This window comes from Vicia villosa, linkage group LG7, assembly GCF_029867415.1.
Source record: "Vicia villosa cultivar HV-30 ecotype Madison, WI linkage group LG7, Vvil1.0, whole genome shotgun sequence".
NCBI lineage: Eukaryota > Viridiplantae > Streptophyta > Magnoliopsida > Fabales > Fabaceae > Vicia > Vicia villosa.
Genome location: NC_081186.1, coordinates 10,517,087 through 10,536,751, shown reverse-complemented (window position 1 = coordinate 10,536,751; position 19,665 = coordinate 10,517,087).

The following is a 19,665-nucleotide window of genomic DNA, read 5'->3' as shown; positions in this document are numbered from 1 at the left end:
ACTAACCTTGCTCATGTTTTAGAAAGATGCCAACAGACCAACTTGATCCTCAACTGGGAGAAGTGTCACTTCATGGTGCGCGAAGGCATAGTCTTGGGTCACAAAATTTCCCACAAGGGAATAGAAGTGGACCAAGCAAATATTGAAGCTATAGCAAAGCTTACACCTCCAGTGAACGAAAAAGGTATAAGAAGTTTCTTAGGCCATGCGGGTTTCTACCGTCGGTTCATAAGAGACTTTTCAAAAATAGCCAAACCTCTAACCACACTTTTGGTTAAGGATAGAGCTTTTATTTTCGATAAAGAGTGTGCCACTGCTTTTGAAACCTTGAAAAATAAATTAGTGTCAGCACCTATTGTTACTGCCCCTGACTGGTCTCTACCGTTCGAAATAATGTGTGATGCTAGCGACATTGCAATGGGGGTTGTCCTTGGACAGAGAAGAGAAAAACTGTTGCATGTTATTTATTACGCTAGTCATGTTTTAAAACCTGCACAGATGAATTACGCAACTACCGAAAAGGAGTTGTTAGCCGTGGTATATGCCTTTGATAAATTTAGGCAATATCTGTTGGGTACGAAAGTTATTGTTTATACTGACCATGCTGCGTTAAAGTATCTTTTTGATAAGCAGGATTCGAAGCCAAGGCTCCTGAGATGGATCTTGCTCCTTTAAGAATTTGATGTGGAAATTCGTGACAAGAAAGGGTGTGAAAACACTATGGCTGACCACCTCTCTTGGATGTCACCTATTGAAGAAACTGAGGATAAGCGACCAATAAAGGATGAATTCATTGATGAACACATCCTTGCTGTTATTGGTGTTCCATGGTTTATGGACTATGCAAATTATTTGGTAGGTGGTATTATTCCTGATGATTTCGACTCTAACCGGAAGAAAAAGTTTGTTCATGATTGCAGGTTCTACTTATGGGATGACCCATTTTTGTACAAAAGCGGAGTGGATGGTTTGATTAGAAGATGTGTACTTGAAGAAGAACAGGGAGACGTAATGAAAGCATGTCATGCTTCTGATTACGGAGGGCATTTTAGCGGTGATAGAACTGCAGCTAAAGTCCTTCAATCAGGATTATACTGGCCATCATTGTTCAAAGATGCTCAAGAGATGGTTAGAGCGTGTGACAAATGTCAAAGAACCGGGAACATATCCAAGAGAAACCAGATGCCTCATAATTCTATGTTGGAAGTTGAGCTATTTGACGTATGGGGGATCGATTTCATGGGACCATTTCCCCCCTCCTTCGGAAAGAACTATATCCTTGTAGCGGTGGATTATGTGTCCAAATGGGTTGAAGCTGTGGCTTTACCTACAAATGATGCTAAAGTGGTGGTGTGTTTCTTGAAAGAAAACATCTTTGCTAGATATGGAGTACCAAGAGCTCTAATAAGTGATGAAGGAACACATTTCCTAAATCAACTCATGGAAAGGTTACTCCAAAAATACAATGTTAAGCATAAGGTCGCCACACCGTATCACCCTCAAATAGGTGGTCAGGTGGAGGTTTTGAATAGGCAACTTAAACAAATACTTGAAAAAATAGGGAGTGCTTCTCGAAAGGATTGGGCAATTAAACTTGATGATGCATTGTGGGCCTATCGAACGGCTTTCAAAACGCCAATCGGTATGTCACCCTATCAATTAGTCTATGGTAAGGCATGTCATTTGCCTTTGGAGTTGGAACACAAGGCATTCTGGGCATCAAAATTTTTGAATATGGACCTGTCTAAGGCAGGGGGCTCTCGCATCCTACAACTTCATGAGCTCGAAGAATTTAGAAACCAAGCCTATGAAAATGCCAAGTTGTACAAAGACCAGACAAAGAAATGGCATGATAGTAAGATCGTGAGAAACGAATTTTATGAAGGACAACTGGTCCTCTTGTACAACTCAAGGTTGAAACTATTCCCGGGAAAGCTGAGATCCAAATGGTCAGGACCTTTTGTTATTAACCAGGTGTTCCCTCATGGAGCGATTGAGTTAAAGAATTCAACCAATGGAGACACATTCAAAGTGAACGGACAGCGATTGAAGCCTTATTTTCAAGGTCAATCAAAGGGACAAGTTGATGTCATTCGTCTTAAAGGATAAGACGACTGATCGTCGAGCCATGCGACGTTAAATGAAGCGCTTTGTGGGAGGAAACCTACGTGTTTCTTTTAATCGTTTTTTTCTCTCTTTTCGTTTGTGTTTCTTTTATGTTTCCATTTTGTAGGTTATCAGTGTGTGTGGTGATGAAGATGCAATAGGGGAGGATCTGGCCTGTGAAAATCATGGAAAGAAACAAAAAAATCAAGTTTTTGGTAAAAACAGGGGTCTGACACGGCCACCCGTGTCACCGGACACGGCCACCCGTGTCACGGGACACGGCCCGTGTCAGGGATGCTGTTTGCTGAAGAAAAAGCGAGAAGGGGCAGTGGCGCAACACGGCCGCCCGTGTCACGGGATACGGCCCGTGTTGCGCAAAACATGAATTTTTTTCTTCATTCTCTTCAAAATGAAAACCCACTTATATGGGTGGGTCCCATCATTTACCCTCTTTTACTCCGATTTCTCTCTCTTTTTCTTTTCTTTCTCCACCAAACACTTCATCTTCTTCCTTTCTTTCACCCTAATTCCCTAAAACACCATAGCCTCTCTCTCAAAAAGCTTCAAACTTTTACCGCTCAACTCTCTCCAAACAAAATCTCGCTTCACAAAAGTTGTCCCATTTTCCGCCCTCTACGTGGTCACGGTATCTTTTTATCCTAATTCCATACTTTATTTTTTTTGAAATTTTTGGGTGTGTGTTGTTGTGAAGGTACAATCATGCCTCCACGAAAAGTGATTCAAAGAGGTGATGTTGCTGAGCCATCAAGGCCGAGATAGCGTGCTCGTAGAGACGCAAACCCTCATGACATAATCTTCATCAAACCGGAGCACCGACACCGGTATGCCGCTCATTTAAAGCGTAAGAATATCCCCACGACGTATATCTGTAATGACACTCTTAATAATTTGGGTTTGACAACTGAGGTTCACCGTATGTTTCATTCTGTGGGTATGCTAGAATTCATGCTATTCGAAGCGCCTACATTTGAACGAATAACTCTAGAATTTTTTAGTACGGTAGAATTTAGGCTGAAGCACAGGTGGACATGTACAGAACGAGAGTATTACGGTACTCTTACTTTTCGATTGTTCAATAACGAACATGAGCTTACTGTTGAACAATTGGGAGCAGTTCTGCGTCTCCCAATTACCGGTCCTGGTGCTGCACCAGATTCTTTTGCTGCAGGTGGTTTTTGGAGAGCTATCACAGGTTTATCATGTTATGTGGCCAAAGAGGCCAAATCATCTAGGATTCACAATCCGTGTTTCCGTTATGCTCAAAAAGGCTTGGCATACACTCTTTTTGGCAGAGGGGATAGCAATGGTGTTTCTACCCAACGAGAGCTTTTTATTTTGTATTGCATGGCTCACCACCAACCGGTTAATGTGGCCGCTTTTGCGGCATATTTGTTAGGTAGAGTAGGCCGTGCTAGTACCGGTGGCATCTCGGTGGGGGGTATGATTACCTAGATAGCCATTCATTTAAATTATCACCGTACATTGTTTGAGGTTGGTTTTGTTCCAGGAAAGACTAAGATTGATATGGAAGCTCTGGTGAATCAATTGATGATTCGAATTCACCATGACTATTACTCCCTGGTCATTCATGGTAGACATATTCTTACCTTACCTGCCCCTGATTCTATTTGTATTTCTAACGTGGCTTACTGGTTGTATGAGAACGTTGCCCCGGATAACGGGGACGATGATATGGAACATGTGAATGCAGGTTCCGATGGTGAAGATGAAGCCCAAGGGGAAGAAGAGGATCACCCTCAACAGTTCTTCCCAACAAATGAGGGAAGCTCTCAGATACCTCAAAATCAATAGGAGTGGTTGCACAATGATATTGGGCACCTTCACGCTGTTTACAGTGATTTCCGGTAAACAACCGCTAGTCTTCCAAACTATAATAAATATGATTTGATTACTCGCAGGATCGACTAGATTGATCCTAGGACATAGTCAAATAGGTTGTTATTCATGATGATTCGAAATATGTCTATGATTGGTGTGTCTCGAAATAAGAAATACTTGATCAAACAAATAAAGATTAGCAATCACCTTGTTATACACGTAAATATAACATCAGCGAAAGGTAAGTTAAAGATAAAACATAAGACAAAACTGTAAAAGTGCAAGAATCTTAAAGTGCAGAAAAGTAAAATGCTTCGAAGATAAATGACATGAAAATAAAGAGTGCAGGAATGTAAATGACAGAAAGTAAATGAAACGCAGTAATATCAAAAGATACTTGAATAAAGGAAAATACACATGTATTTAAATTGGTGTTGGTGTCATACGTACATTTCTCAGCGAACTCTTTCTCTTAACACTTGATACTTGAGCAATATGTGAGTGATTTGTACAAAATGAACACACGGAATCCTAACATTAAGACCCTTATTTATACTAGTTTCGACCCTAACGGTCCTACACTAATCTAATGCCACATTGCCCATAGAAAATCCAGGGATGCCATCTGTCTTCGTGCGGTTACATAAAATGTTTTGAAATTCAAATCATCCCGCCTGAATCCTCCTTCGACGCGTGGAAACATAATTATAATCGAGAACGCCACGAAAACACGCTAAGCTTCAGTACTTCGCATATTTCGCAAAAACGTCTAAGTCCCAAAGACCATTCTTCTCGAATTTAGCTTCGGTGCTCACTATCTTTATTTCAACTTAAACATCATTCTCGAAGCATGGCCATCAGTAGCCATTCTCTATCTTCAAAGATGGTCATCAGTAACCACCTCCTTCGAATTTCAGACCTTCGAAGGACATTTCTTCCTAAACGAAATCTTCAGCTAACAAATTGCCCCCAATATGCCTGTTTCGAAAAACAAGAGAAATAGGCGTTTCTTGCTGTAACAAGATTTCGTTTTAGAGTTCCAAGATCATTGACTGACGTCATAATCATTTATGACTCTGTTTCCCAAACGTCTTGTCATTTTCAAAGATGTCTACTCATAACTTACATTCCCACGTTCTGGTCTTACTTCCTGATCATTACTCCTATATACTTGGAGTAAAGCTAATAACTATTCGACCGCCGTTGGATGAAATCAACACCTGCCGCGTGTCTCTTGGCTTTTACCCAAAAGATTTGAAAGGGTTTCCGTTAAACCTTTAAATACCGGAACTCTTACCTTCATATAACTTTCACCTCTATTTCCTTATTTCTCCACAGAAAAGAACATTCCTGGTTACATTCAAACCCTTTCCCAAAAATCAAACTTACTCATGGCGTCTTCCTCAAACGTTCTTCAACCAGCTTTGAAACTTCAACAATCTACACAGATGGGAGATCAAGAGTACATACCAAACCCAAATACTGCAGAAGTGCGCGCCATTTACGCTTCTCAGGTAATCATTCCTTTTGAACTTTCTGGGAAAACTCATGCCTTCATGGGTCCTTTAACAGGAGAAACCAACTCCTCTTTGAATAAATTCTTTCCTGCTTATTACAAAACTAGGCCTTCAGTTAGTAAGAACAAAATAGATGAAGATGGTCGTCCTATTTTAGCAGATCCTGATGGTGCAAAAGATGCTTCGACCGTAACCCCTTCAGCCCTAGAGAAAATTAGGTTAAACTATGTAACCAATTTTGTGAAAGTTTTTAGGTCAATTCCCTTAGCAAAAGACCCTGAACTGTACTATGCCTGGCTGGCAAGAGTAGAGAAACACAAGGCTTCTTTCTGGCAACAACTGGGCATTTATGATTTAATCCAACTGTCCAAGACTGGTTTAGAATACAACCAAACCATGTTAGTTGCGTCAGTTTATTTCTGGGATGCTTCCCATAACACTTTCCATCTTCCATGTGGAATGATCACCTCCACGCTTTTCGACATAGCTGCTATTACGGGGCTTCGACCAATCGGAGAAACCTTCGACCCCAACGTCATGGATACTGATACTATTAATTTCAACGAAGCAACTGTTAATTACACTGCATTCATTCAAAAGTATCATGACGAAAACAATGAGGTAGTCTCAGACGAAGAGCATATTGCTTTCTTAGCTTTATGGCTCTCGAGATGCGTCTTCTGTTCTAGGTCCATACAAGTGGCAAAAAGGTATCTTTGTATGGCCAATCAACTCCATGCTGGAACAAAACTAAACCTGAGCCAGCTAATTCTAGGATTTCTCTATGAGAACCTAGGTGAAGCAACAGACCTTCTAAAGAATTATAAAGCAGGTTCCTTGCTTTTTGCTGGTCCCTTCTGGCTGCTACAACTGTGGCTCAATGCTACTATCGAGGCTCAACTCCCATTTCGAGGTGTTGTGAACGAAGAAGATCCAAATATTAAAAATCGAACTGTAGAAGGAACCAGGTTGGCTTTGCTAACCCCAAAAGAAGATACTGGGAAACTTCGCGAGCATTTTTTAGAATATGTCATGATGTTTGCTCGGTGTTATCTATTCAGCCCTTCAATGGCTCTGTTCGTAAACAGGACAGTGGGTCCTGAATGGTTCACTCCAAAGTTTCCAACAACATCTCAAGATCAAGAGACTGAATCCATGACTATTTAGGAAGCTTTCCTTACCCCGAGGTTATTCTATCACCGTCTTCGCCCCTCCAAAAGCCAATATGTTCTCCTCTGCTACCTACCAAATCTGGTATCAAGGCAATTTGGATTGGTTCAAGTAAAACCCAAATGTCTGTACGAGAAAAGGAACCACATGTGTTTACACACTTTACATCTGACTGAAGAAGAATGTGAGTCAAAAATTGTCAAATATGCTGGTGTGGCCAATCTTTCACCGATTCCTTTCGAACCTGCCTTTTACTCTACTCCGGATTTCCAACAATGGTGGACAGACTATTACACCATGCAAATCTTCGACGCTGAGAGTCTTACTCGCGAACTAACTGAAGCTTTTGCTGATGTGCAGGAAAAATTTCACAAAGGTACTTCGACTCATATTAAATAAATACAAGCCTTTCAAAAATTCTTTGAAACCATCTACAGGCCTAATGATCTTAGTCGGACCGTTCGTGAAGCTGCAGTTATTTTACGTGAAAAATTTCCTGCTAAACTGGATAAGTTGAAACTGCCCTCGTCTGTTCGACCAGAACTGCGTTATGAAGTGGCTTTAAAACTTAATCCTCCAAAATTCCCTCCACTGCCAAGCGCTGATTTTGGTGTGGCTTTAAGCCCTCCTTTCCCAGACTGGTTCGTGTGTGGGAACGTTTTTAAAATTCTTCAGGAAAGCACTAAAAAACGCGCTGAACGAGTGGTCCCGACTAAGCATACCCTAGATACTTTCAAAGGACATCTCCATATAGATCTTGAACATGTTCGTGTCTTGACTCCAATATCTGAAGGTTTGGGTTTAGACAAATTTTTCTACTAACGTTTCTTTTTCGCTGAAATACTAATTCCAGTTTCAACTACAGCTGTTGCTCAAAAGAAAAAGATCAAACAAATCCTTGCGCAGAAAGCTTCCGAAGTTTCGCAGAGCAACAAGCCCAGTGAGAGTGACTCTATCACTGCTGACAAGAAACCCATGGTATACACATACCTTATATTTCATTTGTATGTCCCATGAATCATACTTACTTCACCCAATTTATATTTTCAGAGCTCGAAGCCTCCGCCACATTCAAAACGAAAAACCTCTCCAGTAGTCGTTTCAGATGATGATGACAAATCTCCACCTCGAACCAGACAAGCCCAAAAGAAAAGGCAGAAGGCCGTCACTCCTTCAAGAAAAGCAAAGGGATCTGGGTCTTCGAAACTTACTTCACCGGGTGAAAAGGTATCTTCTGAAGAATCACCTTTAAAAGGTGGTAGTAACGCTTTCGTTGTCGAGAGCCATAACTCGAGCCCAGATAACATCCTAACTAAGGTATTTGGATTTCCCAACCTAATCATCTCTATAAATTTTAACTTAAAATAATTAAGTTAACGTTTTACCTTATGATTGTAGGATGATGTTGGCACAGCCACTTCTGACCTCAAATCCTTCACTCTTAGTATTGATCTTGATAACCTCCAAGGTAAACACATATTTTTTTTACAGCAAAGAGATTTCTTGCAACTTTCCCACCATAATATGTTCTAATTACTTCATGCAGGTAAACCTCATGTGCTTTCACCAGTGGTCGAAGACGCCCGGCCTCTTGCGACTATCATCCCTAGTACAGCATTCGAAGAAAGCCATTCAACCGATGATTCTCCACCTACCCATAAGAGTGGAAAAGCAGATCAACAATGTTCAGGTAGCAACAATGCAGCTGGTCGTCCAACTGGTAGTGAGGATACTTTATCTGAACAAGATGCTATGGAAGAAACCTCTAAGCTAGCCACAGTAGTTTCCCATGAAACTACACCCTTTGGGACTATAGTTTCTCCTGAAATTACTTCGACGCCTGCCCCAGAAAAGCCCACTCCTTCAGAATTAGAGCAGCTTAAACAAACTGATCCTCTCAGCTTCCTCAAGGCTATGATGGATACTGATAACATTTCGCCTTCTGAGCTCGAAACTTCTCCAATTGTTCAGACAGAATCTGGCGATAAAGAGGACACTTCTGACCTTCTTCATCAGATAAAGGAAAAGTTCTTCGAAACCAACCTTGTCGAAATTCTTAGCAAGGATCCTACCAAAATTCATAGCTTGAATCAACTTCTGAAAAAGGTGGATCTACTTCTGGTTTCAAAAGAAGTCTCAGAGGTGATTGTTTTGCTGGGTTCTCTGATCGAACAGCTTCAATCAAACATTCTTCGATGTCGCAATGTTGATGAACAACTTACTAAGAAGGTGGCTTCTCATCGTTCATCTTGGAAAGCCGCTACTGATGCGTCGAAGAAAGGTGATGCTCTCAAGCTTAAACGCTCAAAGAAACAGAAAGAGTATGATGAATGTGAGCGGAATATCCAATATTGGAAGCAGGAAATTGTCCAGCTTGAAGAAAAGATAAAAGAGGCTGAATCTCGTAAGGCAACAATTCAACATTCCAGTGAGCAGGAATTGACTGAAGTTGCGCGTTTAGGAATCCAGCATTTCGAAGCTGCACAAAAACTAGTTCCCGAAATTGAAGAACTGAAGAAACAAGGGGCCTTGATTGAACTTCGCATGTCTTCCTGGGAGGTTCAGTATTCGAAGATAAAAGATACTCTTCCTAGAGATTTTAATTAGTCCTTTCGAATCTTGTAATGGCTTTTCTGTAATGCACATTGATTTATCTTGTAATCGAATTCCACCAGGAACATATATATGTACACCTTTTGTTTGCCCGTTTACACACTCTATTCCATTTTGCAATGACCATGTGTAACACTCTAGCAATTCTTCAAATCTTGCCAAAATATATTTAATTGTCACAGTAATCTTAATAAATGCAAGCACGTGACCTGACTATCCTTCGCACTCCTTTCAGTCTAGACTTGACGTTTCCACTCCCTTAGTCGTAACCATCATTAAGTGATGACTTCACTTTCTTCAAAACGTCTCTTTTAAGACGTGCGTGCACCAGTTTCTCATGATTACATCTCAACTTCCCAGGGCGGGAAACGGCGGAAGCCATAACTCCTCTTTGGAATACCAAATGCAGTCTAATCAATCATTAAAAATTAAACAGTTCTTCTATTGCCCCAGGTCTATATAAAGGATTAACATCACACTTCTTCCTTCACACTTGCTTCAAACCTTTTGCTCAAAACTTTGTTTCTCTTCCTCCGTTTTCTCAAAAACACAGAGTCTAAAAGAAAAACCTTTTCAACCTTTTTCTTCTCCACATGGCGCAACCTCTTACCTATAATAACATTAAAGCTTGCATAAAAAAGGAGTTCAAACTCTCTGAAGAAGAGTTTGATGAAAACTTCATCAGCATCAGTGCTCTCTTTGCCAATCAAGAACTTAATTTCTATTATGAAATCTTGGAGGGACCAGTTTATCCCAACATGCTAGCAGATTTATGGATGTTTGCGTCTCTACGCATAGATCCAGAGGGCAGAACTACTATAGTCTCTGAGGTTCGACGTGCCCAAATCAGAATCACTCCTTCCACCATCTCTAAGTTGATGAGATGTAACAACTCTGGTGAAACCTTTGATGACAATAGCTTCAACATGACGACTCACCTTCTGTTGAGGACTCTCATGGACAACGATCCTTACAACGCCAAAGTCATCAGGGTTTGGCATCAACTGCTCGTGGGTAACTTTCAACCACGAAACCATGACCAAAACAGCATCATGGTGGAGGACCTGGAATTTATCCTCTGTGCCCTTCGTGGGAAGAAAATCAACTTCCCCTTAATGATTTTCAAAGGGCTTGTCGAAGCCGTTTCCATGGCTGCTGCCCGTCAAGGGGTTGTAACCTGTCTTCCATATGGAAGGCTCTTGTCTTACATATTCCTTAAAAAGGGAATAGTGAGAAGGATGCGCAACTCCGGATCCATGAACATGTTTGAGGCAGAGAGCTTGCCCCCGTTGCCCCTAGAAGGCTTAGACCAAAGGATCAACTAAGAGCTGGTTTAGTTTAGGTTTTTATTGGCTTTAGTTTTTTGTAACCTTCCATGTTTTGGAAACCAAACCTCCTGTAACGAATGTATTCTCTTAATATTAATGGAAGATGTTTTGAAATTTCTTTGTCTTCTTCTTTTTATTTTGCCATACATGTTTGTTTGGACAACAAAGCCATTTTGGTGTTAGTTCAACCATTTTGGCTTACGTAGTATACTCCAATATCTACATTTTTGCAATCTTTACTTCATGCATGCTTGGTTTGTATCTCTTCAGATACTTCCCGTTTACTCTCAAAATCCTGCGATCTTCTGCTAACTCTTCTATCTCGTAAGCGTTATTCGAGAATACTTTCAAAATTCGAAAGGGTCCCTCCCAGTGTGGGGACCATTTACCAAGTGCTTGATTCTTTCGATCTATAGGTAATACAACTTTCCAAACTAAGTCATTATTGATAAAAGTTTTACCTTTCACCTTCTTGTTGTATGCTCTGGACACTCTTTCTTTTGTCTTTTTATCATCTCCAATGCTCGAAGTCTATCTTCGTCTAGGTCTACTAATTCATTCATCATCAACTCCCAATACATGTTAGGAGGGATTTCTGCCTGTCTTTGTATCCGAACTGACTGCAAATATATCTCAACTGGGAGTACTGCGTCATGCCCAAATGTCAATTGGAAAGGCGTAGTGTTTGTAGCTTCTTTTGGAGATGTTCGACAAGCCCAAAGCGCTTGGTCTAAGGTTTTGTGCCAACTCTTAGGCTTTTTTCCCACATGTTTCTTTATGAGACCGATTATTATTTTGTTTGCTGCTTCGACTTGTCCATTTGCCTGAGCATAGTAAGGTGTAGAAGTGAACAACTTGAAACCCATTTCTTTGGCGAAGTCTTGCATTTTCCGCCCAGTGAATACTGATCCTTGATCTGTGGTTATACTTTCTGGGATTCCAAATCTATATATGATGTGTTTTTGAATAAACTCAATCACAACCTCTTGGTCCACATTCGCTAGTGGTATCGCTTCGACCCATTTTGTGAAGTAGTCTATTCCTACTAGTATGTATCTTTGACCCTTAGAGGATTTAGGGTGAATTTCTCCAATTAAGTCTAGTGCCCAACCTCTGAAAGGTCATGGTTTTATTATTGGACTTAACTCATTTGCTGGAGCGTGTTGAATACCTGCATGTTCTTGACATTCTTGACACCCTTTTGCAAATTCTATGCAGTCTTTTAACATAGAAGGCCAATACATTCCATATCGAAACAGAAGCCATTTCATTTTGTGCCCTGCTTGATGTGCCCCACATGCTCCACTATGTACATTTGAGAGAGCCAAATATGCTTCTGCTTTACCCAGACATTTCAACAAGACCCCTTCAGGAGTTTTCTTGAACAATTCGTTCCCCATCAGGAAATATGACAAGGCTCTATACTTCACCTTTCTATCCGTGTCTGTCGAAGGATCTTTTAGGTAGTTCACAATTGGACTCCTCCAATCTGTGTCTGCTAAGGAGTCTACATTTAACACTTTGAATTCTTCTTTGCTGGCAAAGCCTAATTGTGAATTCTCCAGGTCACTTGGGGAAAGTTTGGTAGCCATTGCTTTTCCTCTTACTTCGATCAGTTCTTCTAATTTTTCTTTCGATACCTTGTATCCTGAGGCTAACTGTGCCAAATCATTTGCTTCTTGATTCTTGGTCCTCGAAACGTGATTTAACTCCACATATTCAAATTTTTTGAGCAGCCTATTTGCTATGACAAAGTACATGATTAAGTTTTCTTTGATACATTTGTACTCCTTTGTTAGTTGCTTAATCACTAGTTCGGAGTTTCCTTTAATTTCGACTCTAGTTGCCCCCAATTCTAACAAAGCTTCAAGTCCAGCAATCAGTGCTTCATATTCAGCTTCGTTGTTGGAGCATAGAGGGCCCTCAATCTTGTACTTGAGCTTTGTTGGAATTCCATCAGGAGAATTATCAATATTCCAATGTCAGGTCCCTCTCTATGAGTCGAACCATCGAAGTATAGCTTCCAAGGTTTCAAATCTACATATTGTTGAGGGTTCTCAACCACTGCATGGTCAACAATGAAATCTGATATGATCTGACCTTTCATTGCCTTAAGAGGTTGAAATATCAGTGAGTACTCAGTAAGGGCTAAAGCCCATTTGCCAATTCGACTATGCAATATTGGCTTTGATAGCATATGTTTGATAACATCACAATGAGACGAAACATAAACATCAACTGGCTTTATATAATACTTAAGTTTGATACAAGAGAAATATAAACAAAGGCATAGTTTTTTCTATTGCGCTATACCTAGTCTCTGCATCATTGAGTACTCTACTTAAATAATAAATGGCTCTTTCGATGCCATTTTCATCTTCTTGTGCTAACATACTGCCTATTGTATTATCTGAAGCTGAAATATACAGGCGCATGTGCTTCTTCCCGTTTGAGGGAGACAAGATTGGTGGATGGATCAAGTATTGCTTAATTTTATCAAAAGCCTCTTGATGTTCAGCACGCCATTCAAACTTTCCTTCTCTGAGACGAAGTAGAGGGGAGAAAGCTTGCGTGCGTCCACTCAAATTAGAGATGAACCTTCTTAATAAGTTTATCTTCCCCAGCAAGGACTGCAATTCTTTCTTCGTGGATGGAGGCTTAGTTTCCATGATAGCCTTCGTTTTATTCTGATTAATTTCTATCCCCTTTTTATGAACTACAAAGTCCAGGAAATCTCCAGCCTGCACAAAGAAAGCACATTTAAGGGGATTCATCTTTAAGCCATGTTTTCGCATTCTCTCGAATGATTGGCTTAGATGATCGAGATGATTGTAATCTGAGACAGATTTCACAACGATGTCATCTATGTATACTTGCATGAATGTTTCTATAAAATCGTGAAATATAGAGTTCATTGCTCTCTGATAGGTTGCCCCAGCATTCTTTAAACCGAAAGGCATTACAACCCACTCATAGGTGCCTATTGCCCCTGGGCAACGAAAAGTTGTTTTAGACACATCTTCTTCTACAATGAAGATCTGATTATAACCAGAGTATCCATCCAACATACTTAGATATTCGAAGTCTGCGGCTGAATCTACTAACATTTCTGCCACAGGCATGGGATATTCATCCTTAGGAATTGCTGCATTCAGATCACGAAAATCTATGCATACTCTTAATGAACCATTCTTTTTAATAACTGGTACAATATTAGCAATCAATTCGACATACCTTGTGGTTCTGATGAACTTACATCGTAGGAGTCTTTCGACCTCTGCTTTGATCTTCGAATGAATTTCTGGTGCGAACCTTCTAGGAGTTTGCTTGATGGGCTTTTCTCCTTCCTTTATGGGCAGCTTTAATTCAACCAAATCGCGCCCTAAACCGGGCATTTCATCGTAATCCCATGCAAAGCAATCTTTGTTCTCCTTCAACAACACGACAACTTTTGACTTCAGCGTTGGCGCTAGTTTCGCACTGATGTATGTTACCCTGTTCTGATCTCCATCTCCGAGATTCACTTCTTCGAGTGGATCTTGGGCTAACATTTTGATATTTTCTCCCATTGGGTCTTTCTCGAAACCCAAAGGCTCTTCGTCGTAGATTGCATCCAATCTTTGACTTATCTCTTCACCTGAAATCTCTTCGACTCGAATTGGATCTTCAGGTAGTTGAGGGGTCATATGTATCCCCAAATCTGGAGTTTCTTCCTTTTTTAGACCTGTGTCATACCCCAATTTTTGACCTAAGATACCACCTCATATCATAGCATATGCATCATTTGCATCTCTAACAAGTTGCATAGCTTGTGTTTGCTACTTGTGCTCAGCAGGGTTTAATCAAGAAATCACTCATCAGTACAAGCAACAATCAATTAGGGTTTTGTTCTCCCTTCATCTCAAAGGAACTATCTTCATCCACAATCAACATTTGGTCCTCAAAAATCCATTTCAACAGGCTCAAAGGCTCTGAATCAACCAGATTAGGGTTTTGACTGAAGATAGCATACTCCTATTTTTTGCTCAGGATTTGACCTAATGACTTGGGACATGACCTCAAGACCCCAAATGCATCATTTTGACCTAATCCATTGGCTCAGGCATCTCCTACACAAGGATTGATCAATAGTGAAATTTCAAATCATCAGATTAGGATTTTTGAACTATCAGGGACTGAAATCAGGGATCACATTTGGGAAAACCTAAAAAGCCCCAGGGGATCACTCAAAGGTTTCAATCATCTTCAAATGATCCCTATGACAATATCCAATGGAAATTACATCTCAATTCAAGACCCACAGTCATCAATTTCATCAGGTCGACAATTAGGGTTTTTGACCTAATTCACTTGAACAACTGACTTTTTAATCCGAACATGATGCCACAACTTAAAAAATGGCTCAAGGTCCTCTAATAATTCAATGTGATCCATTCATACCATTCATTTGGTAAGGATAGCTTGGTTCATTTGAAATCTCCAGAAACGCGATTCGTCTGAAAAAGTCAACTGCACAAGATCACCATTGACTTTTTGGAAATTTTGGTCAACCATGACTTTTGAAGTTTTAAATCATCAATATATGATATATGAAGTCATTTGATCAAGAAAAATCAAGAAAATCAATCAAGAATCAAAAAGTCAAAAGTTTGACTTTTATACTTAGAAAAATTTCAAAGTGTTTTTCAATGGTTTTTTCCAAACTTTGGAAGGGAATAACTCAAAATTTCACCTACAAACTGAAAAAAACTTCCAACATGAAAGTTGTAGATTTTGATCCAATAAACAACTTTGTCACATAAAATGATTTTCCAAAAGATCAACCATTTAAGAGATATGGAGCTTCAAAGTTGGTATCTTTTGAAAATTTCACTTAAAATCTCATTTTCTTCAAAGTTCATGGATCTTTTTCACCCATTTCCTTAAAGGTCTTGAAGAAACTTTCAACTAGGGTTTTGAAGTGTGTAACATGAGCTTTCCAAAATGTCCAAGAGCGTGGAAAAATATGGAGCATAGCTATGGTTTTGAATTTTGCCATTAGTGAGCATTTCACTTGAAATTACAAGCCATTTTTGCCAAAATTATGAACCATCTCACCTTGTGATGCAAGCAATGACATAAACCACCAATAATTGCAAGATATTTCTGGTTTGTAGACAGATTGGAAAGAGATAAGAAGCTTGGCAAGTTTTAACCATGGTTTAAGTTTTAACCATTTTGCATTTAATGCAAATATTCTCTTTATCTCTTAAGCCAAAAACCATCATTGCAAAACCAACTTGCAAAGCCTTGTCACCATATTTCTTGGCCTATAAATAGAGATGGAAATCACATTCAAGAGCACACCAAAACCTCTCAAAGAGTTGGTTTTCTCTTTCTTTCTTAAGTTGTAAGTTTCATGAGTTTTCAAAGAGGGAGAAATACCAATTTCCAAACCTTTGAAGTTTTAAGCAAAGTGATGCTTCTAACACTTCCTAAACATCATATGGAAGTTGTTTGAACCATTCACACCTCTCAAAAACACCCAAATCACATAATCACTCTTCAACCTCCATATATGCACAAAGTGAGCCAAAACTTGCCAAAACAAAATCCACTCGTGCATCCATCAAATTTCCACTTCCAACACCTCATATACATCATATAGAAATCATCTAAACCATAAAATAGCTTCTGGTATCGTGCCAATCAAGCTCTCTCATTCAAAAACCAGCAAGCTGCACTTTGATTTGGTCATGGAGTTTCAACAAGTTTCAAAGCAAGTTAGGGGTTGGAACACACTCAAATACACTCAAGGAAGCTAATAGGATCAAAACTTTGCATCTGGAAGCACTCTCTCGAGTTCTGAAAATTATAGCCAAGGTGAGTTTTTATGTGTTTTTGGATATGATCATTCATGCATATATAGCATAATTTTTTAAAAGTGAATCGTTCATATGATCATGCTAAAGCTAACTGGATCCATAACTTGCATTAAAATCAACTGAGTTTTGAGAATTTTGGAAATGTTCAGTTAGGTCACGATTTGGGGATTGTTAAAATTCGTGCTTGTGTTTGAGTGATAACTTTAATTTCTTACATGGTTGAATTCGTGGTGAGATGCTGATCATGTTTGATGTTTACACTTTCTGAAATAATTGAGAAATGAGCAAGTTAGCATTTCCACCATTGTTGTTGTTTTTCGGTTCAAACGAAGAAGATGAAGTGGGAAACTCCATTTTTAAAACTTGGCTGGTAATATATTGTGTTAAGTGTGTTTTATTACCGGATGTATGAGCCACCCCAGTGGTAAAGCGCGCGCCTATTGAACCCAAAGTCTGGGGTTCGAATCCCCCTCGCCCCAGACTTTTGATTTTATTTTTTAAACCATTTCAAACACTTGTTTTCAAATATATTTCAACCTTTGCATCATGTTAACACCACAGGCGCGTGGCCTAGTGGTAAAGCTTTTGGTCTGTGACCCTAAGGGCGTGGGTTCAAGCCTTGGCTGGCCCATCCCTTACCTTTTTTTATCACTTGTTTTGTTTGGTTTTTTTACACAATTTCATTAATCATTTTAACCAATCAAAATTAATTATTTTTACTTCATTTTTTGCACACTCTTTGTTTAATATATATATTTTATGAATATCCAAAAAAATCACAAAAAAATATTTATTTAATACATTTTTAATTAGGTTTAAAATGACATGTTTTTAAGTGTTTTTAATACTTTAAATATTGTTTTTTCACTTGATTTTTCAAACCTAATCACTTGTAAATATTTTGATCAAGCCCTAATCATTTAGGTATTAATTAAGTACAATCTTTGTGTTTTTCTTAATTAAGTTTATTTCTTTCAAAACTTCAAAACAAACGATCGTCATTTTTCAAAACAAATCATTTTCAAAACCATTTCTTTTTAGTTTTTCTTTTTAAAAACTCTTGATTAAATCTTTTTGGATTGATCAATTGATTTTCAAAACAACTTGGGCATCCCTTATGGTATAAGCCCCATTCCTTTGTATAAATTTAGGTTTTTCATTGTATATATACCTATCTTTTTATACTTCGATCAAATTGATTTAAACCCTCGAGTGACAAGATCAAAAATTAGGGTTTTCTTCAAAATCACACTGGGCCTCTCGAATATTAGAGAGTGTAAGTCCCTTTCCTTTTTCTTTGTACAGTTTTTCTTTAAACAGAAAACTTCTTTCAAAACAAAAAAACTTTCAAAACTGTTTTCAAAACAACAAACCTCACATCTTTAACATATCAATCAACCATGTTTTATAAAATAAAACATGGGCCTCCACATAGGTATAAGTCCCATTCCCGTACATGAAATTAGGTATTTCATTGTACACCTTTTTGTACATACCTCAATCAATTTGAGTTTTAACCTTGAATAACAAATCAAAAATGAAGGTTTTCTTTAAATCTTCCCAAAAATACCATGGGCCTTCATGTAGGTATAAGTCCCAAGCCCTTTTGTAAATATTTGTTTACATAGCTTTGAATAAACTCAAGTGGGCCTCTCCCCGAGTATAAGTCCCGAGCCCCGTGTATACAAATGGATCATGCTTACAGGTATATTTCCTTCATAAACTCCATTATATACACACACTTTGACATATATATGTAATTGTTCATATTTGTTCATGTTTGTCCATGTTTGTTCATACTTGTTCATGTGTTTGTTCATGTTATATATGCTTGTTCAACTTAGTACAACACTAGGTTCCCCATAGCCTCCTATTGGGCTTCGTGCAAAGAATCTCCCTAGTTTAGGTTAGGACATAGAGTATGGTTTCCCGGTGAAATCGCTCTAAGAGCTCAAACCAACTATACCACGCCTCCTCTTGGGCTTCGTACAAACGACTTGTCCCTCCCATAGCCTCCTCTTGGGCTTACAATGCAAGGACCCTCGATTGTCCCTCCCATAGCCTCCTCTTGGGCTTACAATGCAAGGACCCTCGGATAGCCTCCTCTTGGGCTTCGTACAAGGACCCACGGGCTTCTTATAAGCATCCCCAATATCCAAATCAAATACCCTAGGAGATTAGACATTTATCATCTCTATGATAGGAGTATCTCTTCTATATCATCACAAACAATCAATCAATCAAACTTCTTTTTGCCACAAGGCTGGCTAATCAATCAAACCGTTTTGCCACCATACTGGCTGATTAATCAAAGTTTTTGTAACAAGGCTGACTTCATTGAAACTTTTGCCACAAGGCTGACTGATTAATCAAAACTTTTTGTCACAAGGCTGACTTCATTGAAAGTTTTTGCCACAAGGCTGGTTAAACACAAAAACATCTTTATCATTCTAAGCACCATAAGTGGCACAGCCCAGGGCTTATAATGAAAAGATTTCAAACAAAAATCAAACAGATGTATGTGATGATATAGATTAGATACATCGAACATTGAGATGACATTTGTCTCTTTTCCTTTGCTTCCACTAGCATAAGTGGGAACTACGATTGCTCTGACTTTCTCAACATCCCTTTGGGAATACGTAGGCACAAGGTCGTATCCTTGGCGAGCAAAACTTCTCTCTCAAACCACTCAAACCTTAGCACCCGTAGACCCCGAGCTACAGATGCTCTGATTCCCTCTAAGGGATATGTATGCAGAGGATCGCGATGATCTTTGTGAGCATAATCAAACAAACACCTTAGGTCCCACCTATTTCACAAGAACCTCCACCATAACATAGAATGAAAAACATAGCAAAGAAACCTATAGAGTACTATAGATACGTTGGGTGCTAATACCTTCCCTTTGTATAACCAACCCTCTTACCCGGAATCTCTCCCCCACTTTTAAGGTTATTGCAGCTTTTTTCCTTTTCCTACTTTGGAAACAATAAAAAGTTTGGTCGAAACAAAAGAAAAATCATTTTTTTTAGCACTCGAGCCCAAAGAAGGCATCAAGTGTCTCATCCCGAAAAAGATACAATTTTTCCCCGCGACAACCTGCATTAACCAACATGTTTGATAATTCGGCTTCGAGAGCCGTCTTCCTTTTATTCTCGGCTACATAAGCCGAAATCTTTTCGAAAAATGATGACTCAGACATCA